This window comes from Oryctolagus cuniculus, chromosome 19, assembly GCF_964237555.1.
Source record: "Oryctolagus cuniculus chromosome 19, mOryCun1.1, whole genome shotgun sequence".
Classification (NCBI taxonomy): Eukaryota; Metazoa; Chordata; class Mammalia; order Lagomorpha; family Leporidae; genus Oryctolagus; species Oryctolagus cuniculus.
The window spans coordinates 32,061,771-32,070,799 of record NC_091450.1 but is presented as its reverse complement, the minus strand read 5'-3'; the positions used below and the strand labels follow the sequence as shown (position 1 = coordinate 32,070,799).

At 50.8% G+C, this 9,029-nt stretch overlaps 1 protein-coding gene across 1 annotated transcript in view; it reads left to right on the top strand.

The window, feature by feature from the left end:
- The first annotated feature begins 6,523 nt into the window (after window positions 1-6,523).
- The window catches only part of NAA60 (N-alpha-acetyltransferase 60, NatF catalytic subunit), a 47,614-nt gene continuing 45,108 nt past the window's right edge, over window positions 6,524-9,029 (top strand). The window contains exon 1 of the mRNA XM_051836272.2: window positions 6,524-6,667. The gene's annotated coding sequence lies outside the window, so the exon portion shown is untranslated. The remainder of the gene's footprint in view (window positions 6,668-9,029) is intronic.

The window sequence follows — 9,029 nt, the reverse complement described above, 5'->3', positions numbered from 1 at the left end:
GTAAGAATTCTTTATTCTGGAATCAAGTCCTTATTAGATATATTATTTACAAATATTTTTCCATTCACTTGTAATATACCTTTGCATGAATCTAGTTCATCTCTTTAAAACAGCTGCCACCTGTCCAAATACTAAAGTGGCCAAATTATCACCTTAATTACCAGTGACACAACTTAACACTCCTGTGAGGGGAGTCTGCACCGCCTTTTTTTTTTTAAGATTTATTTTATTTATTTGAAAGAGAGAGGTAGAGACAGAGACAGAGGTCTTCCATCTGCTGGTTCACTCCCCAGATGGCTGCAATGGCCGGAGCTGTGCCGATCCGAAGCCAGGAGCTTCTTCCAGGTCTCCCACATGGGTGCAGGGGCCCAGGAACTTGGGCCATCTTTTACTGCTTTCCCAGGCCATAGCAGAGAGCTGGATCGGAAGGGGAGCAGCTGGGACTAGAACTGGCACCCTTATGGGATGCCGGTGCTTCAGGCCAGGGCATTAACCCACTGCGCCACAGCACCACCATTTAGACCAGTTCCTGGCAACCTTTGAAGCTACACCATTGCCAAGGCTACCCACTATTTAACCACATGTGGCTCATAGTTTTATTAATGGAAAAGTTTTAAAAATTCTTTTACAACAGCTTTTCTGTTTAGACTTAATAGGCAACTTTGCAGTGTAGTGAAGCTAATATTTATTGATAAGCACTTGATAAGCAACAGTCATTGCTAAGCACTTTATGTGAAAGACCCTCACTTGATTCCTACAGCAGCCCTGGAATTTGTTATTGCTCCCATTCTAGAGGGAAGGAAACTGCTGGTTCAGAGTTTGAACACTGTGTTGGATCACAACAGTTTTGAAGTAGAACCAGCTCCACTGTCAGTGTCTATGTTCTTAGTGAGCTGCAGACTACAGAGATTCGGTGATCAGGACATTAGCTGTGGGGAGATCTAGAATTGTTCCTATGAGTCTGCTGAAACCCTAATGTATGGATGTTGGGTGGGAGAGATAATGAGCTGAGAAACGTGTCGGTGGGGAGGAGGTAACCAGGTTAGAGTACCCCAGGAGCAGAATTCTGGGCAACTTCCCTGAGATACGGCAGCCTCTGCATGTGCTGCCCACAGTGTGGCTCTCCCAAGCTGGAACAGAAACACCCAGAAGATTTACAGTGAACACACTCTAAGAATGAACAAACTGTTGCTGTGGATTCATTCTGAGAGGAGGAGTGTGGTGGGGGCAAGAGGAGTGGAGTCACCACACAGACCTTGGGAGTCAGGTGAAAGTAGGCCAGAGGCAAACAGCCCATAGACTCGTTTATTTCAGTTGGTACAGCAGCTTATATAGCCGAGGCTGCCAATCCAATCAAGGGGCAGTTTATGCCCTAACCAATCACAGCCTGCTGCCAGGCAGTTTCCAAAGCCATCCAATCACAGCCTGTTGCCAGGCAGGCCCTGTTGCCAGTGGCCATCTTGGCATGGCCTTCTCATCCCACCACATCTGTCCACACAAGGGACTGTTATTCAACTCTAAAAAAGGAATGAAGCAGTGATATATGCTGTGATGTGAATGAACCTTACTATGCTACATGAAAGAAGCCAGACATGAAAAGACCCTACATGTATGAGGCCACTTATGAGAATGTCCAGAATTTACAAATTGACAGAGACAGTAGATGAGTGCTTGCCAGGGGCTGTTGGTGGAGGGCAGTGGGGTGGATTGGAAGTGACTGCTAAAGGGTATTGTGTCCCATCGGAGGTGATGGAAATGGAATTAGTGTTGATGGTTACATGACCTTGTAAATATATTAAAACCCACTGAATTGTGCATCTTGAAGGAGTGAAATTTTGTGATAAATGTATTGTATCTCATTCAGAAAGAAAAAACATGGCAGACAGTTCCATAGCCTGCAGCTTCCACCCCCGACCGCCTAGCTGGGTGAGGCTGACTTGGTGCACAACGAAGGGCTCACAGCTGCCTGCCATGTGGGTCAGGGCAGCAGTAGAGTGGCTCACTAGTGGCCCGGCACCCTTGTCCTGCTGCTGCTCCCAGACCCGTGACTGCTCCTGCCAAGTTCCTGTTACACCTGCTTCTGCAGCACTCAGAACGAGCCCACTTCTGAAGCTCCCTACAGATGCCACCCAGGAACAGTGGCCAAGTCGGTGGGAACCCTCTTGTGAATCCACACTGGCGAAGGCACCCTGAAGTGCCTTACAGTCCAGAGGGAGACACCACAGGGGGGAGCGTCAGCTGTAGCTGCCGAGCTTCTCAGGATGGAAGTGTGACACAAACCTCTATGATGGCATTCCTGCCTCTTGAAGCTCGAGGAGCCCAGAACCCACCCTGGGCCTGGCACCGACTCAGGGCTCAAGCAGCTCCACGGACAAACCAGGGGAGTGGAACTGCTGCCAGGCCAAGACCAAGGGCCAGGTTTCCACCCTGCTCTGTGGTTTCCCCGCCCTGTGGCCCCGGAAATGACATTTAAGTTCTCCAAGTTACTTAGGAAGTACATAAGTGGGAAATGGAAGACATGTGCTGTGTCTTAATGTGTTTTCTGTTACTGTAACTAAACACCTGAGCCCGGGTACTTTATAAGGAAAGGAAGTTTATCTGTTTCTCAGTTTTGGAGGTTCAGGAACATGGCGCCAGCATCTGCTTGACCATGGTGAGTGGCCCATGGCACATGGCATCATAGTGCAGGAGCACCTGTGAGAGTGGAGGGTGGCACCTGCAATGCGGGCTTCCGTGGAGGTTCAAGGCTCACTTCACAGCTCATTCTCTTGAGAACTATGCCAGTTGCAGACCTGGCCTATCCCCTCCAGACAGCATTAATCCATTTCAGAGGCGGAGTGGTGCCCCGTGGCTTATTTTCCACTAAGCCCCTTGGGAACCAAGCTTCCAACACAGGAAACTTTGGAGGGTAGACCACACCCAAACCATAGCACCCTGCTCAGCTCACATGATGGGTGAAGAGAAAGTATCTTGTTTTCTGAAGTGTCATACAGGGAGGGGTAGATAAAACTGAGAAGTGGGGGCTTGGCTCAGTGCTTTAGACACTGCTTGGGATGCCCGCATCCCATCTGAGAGAGCTCTTGCCTCCAGTTCCAGCTTCCTGCTAATGTGCACCCGGCCAGGCATAGGTGATGGCTCAAGGAGCTGGGTCCCTGCCACACATGTGGAAGACTTGAATTGAGTTCTGAGCTCCTGGCTTTAGGTTGGCCCAACCATGACTGTTGTGGTCACTTGGGGACTGAACCTGCAGATGGGAGATTTCTTTCTGTCTCTCTGCTTTCAAATAACTTAAAAAAAATTTTTTTTTGTAATTTGAGTATCTGAAATCTGCTCAGCTGTGCCCGTAGCAACCACAAAAGCCCTCAGAGACTTGAGGGAGATAGAGTCCTATTTTCTTGGACCTAGCACTTGCTTAGATTGGGGTTACAGGAGAGAATTTCCTGGAAAGGGAGAATATTTTTTCCAAAGGACTTTTGCGAATAAAATTGATGTCCTGGAGAGAGGGGCACAAAGCAGAAAGCACATCCCATCCTCCCTTCCTCTGCCATCCCCTTTCTCCGCTGACCCTTGCATGGCTGTTCTGTTGATCTGTCCCCAGGCTCAGAGATTCTTTGCTCAGCTGTGTCCAGTCTAGCACAACGAAGGCACACTCCACTTCCATTATAGTGCTTTTTTATAAGTTTTTAATAAGTTTATTTAAGTTAGAGAGAGAGAGAGAGAGAGAGAGAGAGAGAGAGAGAGACTGGCATGTGGTATAGTGTGTAAAGCTGCCACCTGCAGTGCTGGCATCCCATATGGGTGTCAGTTCGAGTCCTGGCTGCTCCACTTCCAATTCAGTTCTCTGCTGTGGCCAGGGAAAGCAGTAAAAGATGGCTTAGGTTCTTGGGCCCCTGCACCCATGTGGGAGACCCGGAAGAGACTCCTGGCTCCTGGCCTCAGATCGGCGCAGCTCCAGCTGTTGCAGCCAATTGGGGAGTGAACCAGCAGATGGAAGACCTCCCTCTCCTCCCCCTCCCCCTCTAATTACCTGAAAGAGTTGCAGAGAGAGGCCGGCGCCGCGGCTCACTAGGCTAATCCTCCGCCTAGCGGCGCCGGCACACCGGGTTCTAGTCCCGGTTGGGGCGCCGGATTCTGTCCCGGTTGCCCCTCTTCCAGGCCAGCTCTCTGCTGTGGCCAGGGAGTGCAGTGGAGGATGGCCCAGGTGCTTGGGCCCTGCACCCCATGGGAGACCAGGAAAAGCACCTGGCTCCTGGCTCCTGGCTCCTGCCATCGGATCAGCGCGGTGTGCCGGCCGCAGCGCGCTGGCCGCGGCGGCCATTGGAGGGTGAACCAACGGCAAGGGAAGACCTTTCTCTCTCTGTCTCTCTCTCTCACTGTCCACTCTGCCTGTCAAAAAATAAAAATAAAAAAAAAATAAAAAAATAAAAAAAAAAAAAAGAGTTGCAGAGAGAGAAGGATAGGCAGAGAGAGAGAGAGAGAGAGAGAGAGAGGTCTTCCATCCGCTGGTTCACTCTCCTAATGCCTGCAACAAGTCAAGGCTGAGCCACACTGAAGCCAGAAGCTTCTTCCAGGTCTCCCACATGGATGCAAGGCCCAAACACTTGGCGCATCTTCTGCTTTCCCAGGCACATTAGCAGGGGGCTGGATCGGAAGTGGAGCAGCCGGGACTCCAACCAGGGCCCATGTGGGATGCGGCACTGCAGGCGGCGGCTCACCCCGCTGCGCCACAGCACTGGCACTGTCACGACTTTTCATCTCTGGCATTTATTTCATTTTTTCTTGAGCTATCAGCCTCTCTGCTCCCACTGTCTATGGGTTCCCCCATGCTGTCTTTATCAGAGTTTTAGTATCATAGTTGGGTTTTACATTTTTTAAAAGATTTCTTTATTTGAAAGAGTTACACAGAGAGAGGAGAGGCGGGGGGTGGGGGAGGTCTTCCATCTGATGGTTCACTCCCCAACTGGCTGCAACAGCCGGAGCTGCGCCGATCTGAGGCCAGGAGCCAGGAGTCTCTTCCGGGTCTCCCACATGGGTGCAGGGGCCCAAGAACCTAAGCCATCTTTTACTGCTTTCCCAGGCCACAGCAGAGAGCTGGATTGGAAGTGGAGCAGCTGAGACTTGAACCTGCACCCATATGGGATGCCAGCACTTCAGGCAGTGGCCTTATCTGCTATGCCACAGCACTGGCCTTAGGCTTTAAAAGTTTTAATTTATTTTTTTACTTGAGATACAGAGATACACAAAGAGATCTCTCATCTGATTCACTCTTCAAACACCCATAACAGCTGGGGTTGGGCCAGACCAAAGCCAGAAGTCAATCTTGGGTCTCCCATATAGATGGTGGGCACGCAAGGACTTGATCCATCCCCTGCTGCCTTGCAGGGAAGCTGGGAACAGGTGAGGAGCCAGGCTTTGAACCTAGGCCTTCCAACATAAGATGCAGTCATTGTCATTCCAAGCAGTGTATCAAGCACTATCCAAACACACCCTCCCAGTGGTTTTAAATTCATCTGATAATTTCAGCATAGCTGCCACGTCTGATTCTGACTCTGTCTCTTCGTATTGGAGTTTTGAAACCTACCTGCTTATTAGTATTCCCCATGTCCATAAGGGTGTGGGTGCTTGCCACGAATTCAGAGAATTCTGAATACTGGCTCAAATAGACCAGGCAGCATGGTAAGTTTTTAAGCTTTTTATTTAGTGAGAGAAATGCATAGGAGAGCGAGGGCTTGCAGAGTGAGGGCTGGTGAAATGCATAGGAGAGGGAGAAAGAAAAGTCTGGAAATTAAGCCGGGGTCTATACTGAGCAGCGAGCAGGCCAAGAGCCACGTGCAGCATAGGCGCAGCGAAGCAAAGGGGAAGAGAGTGGCGGCCCGAAAGCCCCGCGCCCCAAAGGCACAGGGCAACAAGGGATCCAGCCCGGCGAGGGAGAATAGGGGCCGGGCCCACCGTGTTTCAGGCCCTTCATCCACTTCCAAATGGACGTGGTTAATTAATGTGATTGGCAGGTGGGCGCGCAGGTGCAGGGGCGTGGTGAAGGCGCGGTCTCCCAGCTCACAGGTCTAATCCATTTCATCCTATCAGCCTGCCTGCTTCGGGGCGCCTTTCACCCCGAGGGCCGGCAGCGCCCTGCCGAGATGCCCACGGCTGCCACGCCGGCTCCTCCGCCGGCCCCGAGACTCGTCAGGCGGGAGACCACGGGGCCCTGTGCAGTGGCGCCTCCACCCACGGAGTCACCCAGGAACACTGGAAAAGAACCCGGCTCGGGCAGACACCTGATCGCAGCTAGGGCTAGCGCGGAGCCAACTGAGGGCCATTCGGCGCTCGGCTCCGCAGGTGAACGCCCGGGGTGAAGGCGGGGCTTCTGCAGGAAGTGCACTGCCCATTCTCCTCTGATTGGGCCGCTCGGCGCCCAGCCCGCGGAAGCCTCGCCTCTCATTGCCTGTCGCGGCTGTCAGTGTGAGGAAGGGGGCGGGCCGCCGCGAAGGCCCCTGGGAGATGTATTTTTCTCCGGTTGCCCGTCCCGCTCGGCCCCGCAGGGCACGCGAGGTTGCCTGCCGCGGCAGTTGAGGCTAGAGGTTCTCTGGTCAGCTTTTCACTTAGCGTGAGGCTGACTGAACGCCGACCTCACAGCGGGCACCCTGGGGCGCTGGATGGAGGTGCTAAGGTAAAACCTGGAGGACACGCGCGTTCTTAGAGAAGCCACTCTAGGGGCGAAACCCACGTAAACCCGCAGCCGTACACTCTGAGGAGAAAACTGACGCGGGAATGACGCGAAAGGCAGGCCCGGGGCAGCGTGCGCTCCGCCAGGGGAGCGGCCGGCCGGCCCGCGCGCGCTCGGTGGCGGGCGATTCCCGCAGAGACGCCGCTCGCAGCACCGCCCGACCTGCGCGTGCCTGGAGGCGCGCTCTGGCTACCTGGGCAGGGGAGACCGGCTTTCCCGGAGTCTGTAGAGCGAGCAGGAGGCCAGGCGGCCTGGCAGGACGGCACCAGTGCCCCCGCCCTGCCCCCTGCTCCCCGACACACCCAGAGATCGGCCCGGCCCCGGGACGCCTTCTGAGGGACCTGCGTGCCGTGTCCCGCACGGCTGCACCGGCTCACGCTCCACCAGCAGTGCGAGGGTCCCCTTTCCCCACATCCTACCAGCGCTTAGCTTTCGACTTTTTGGCAATAGTTACTACAGCAGGTGTGAGGTGCCAGCTCCCTGGGGTGCTGATTTGGACTTCCCTGATCATTAGTGATGTGCAACGTCGTCTCATCAACCTGTTGGCTATTTTTATGGTTTCTTTGTAAATATATATATATATATATATATATATATATATATATGTCAAACTGATTTTGCTCATTTCTCAAAACTGGGTTATTTGGATTTTGCTGTTGTGTGCATTCCCCATATATTTTGGACATTAACCCCTTATCAGATGTGTATTTGCGAATATATTCTCCCAACCTGCAGGCTATGTTTTCATTTTGTTGATTGTTTCCTTCCATGTGTTGTGCAGAGGTTTTTAGTTTGATGTGAATCTCTGTTTTTTGTTGATTTTGTTTGTTTTTGCTTTTGTGGCCAGAGGTTTTAGTGTAATAGCAAAAAACAAACAATTGCCTAGGGCTGGTGTGTGGTGCAGTGGGTTAAGCTGCTCTTTCAACACTTGCGTCCCAAGTCAGTGCAAGTTTGTGTCCCAGCTGCTCCTTTTCCAATCCAACCGCAGTAATGCACCTGGGGAGGTGGCGGTGATAGCCCGAGTACGTGGCCCCAGCTACCCACGTGGAAGATCCTGATGGAGATCCCAGCTCCGACTGCCCAGTCCAGCCCTGCCCCTTTGTAGCCTCTGTGGTCATTTGGGGACTGAACCAGAGGATGGATGATCTCTGTTCCTCCCGCCCTGTAACTTTGCCTTTCAGATAAAATGTTTGAAGCTTTAAACTTTTTTTTTTTTTTGCTAAAATAGTAATTGCAGAGTTTCACATTTTACACTGAGGTCCTGAATTCATTCTGAGTTGACTTTTGTATTTACTGTAAAGTAAGGTTACCATCTCATTCTCTTGTATGTGGATATCTGGTTTCCCCAACACCTTTTATTGAAGAGACTATCCTTTACTCATTATATATTCTTGGTGCCCTTGTCAAAAATTAGTTGACTATATATGCTGGGTTTTATTTCTCAGCTCTCTATTCCTTTGGTCTGTGTGTGTTTTTATGCCATCAACAGTGTTTTAATTATTATAGCTTTGTAATACGATTGGAAATCAGGATGTGTAATCCCTCCGATTTGCTCTTCCTTCTCAAGACTGCTTTGGTCACTTAGGGTCTTCTTCAGTTCCACAAACATTTTAGAGTTTTTCTTTTCTATTTCTTTGAAATATGCCGTAGGAATTTGGTCATGTTTCTGTTGAATCTATATGAGTGTATGACCTTGGGTAATATGAACATCTTAACAATTCTAAATCTTCCAATCCGTGAACACAGGATATCTCTACACTTATTTGTGCCTTCAGTTTCTTTCACCTGTGTTTTACAGTTCTCACTGTATACATCTTCTACCTCCTTGGTTCAGTTTAGTCCTAGGTATTCTGTTCTTTTTGATGTTATCATGAATGGGATTGTCTTCTGGATTTCCTTTGGGGATACATAATTATTCGTATACAAATGCAACTAACTATTGGATGTTTTGCATCATGAAACTACTGAATTATTAGTACTATTTTTTTAATTAATTTATTTGAAAGGCAGAGTTAGATAGGAGAGGCAGAGTGAGAGAGAGAGGTCTTCCATCCGTTGGTTCACTCACTAATTGGCCGTAATGGCCGGAGCTGCACTGATCCAAAGCCAGGAGCCAGGAGCTTCTTCCAAGTCTCCCACGTGGGTGCAGGGGCCCAAGGCCTTGGCCCATCTTCCACTGCTTTCCCAGGCCATAGCAGAGAGCTGGACAGGAAGTGGAGCAGCCTGGTCTTGAACAGGCACCCATATGTGAGGCGGGCACTGCAGGCAAGGGCTTTAACCGCCACACCACAGTGTTGGCCCCTAA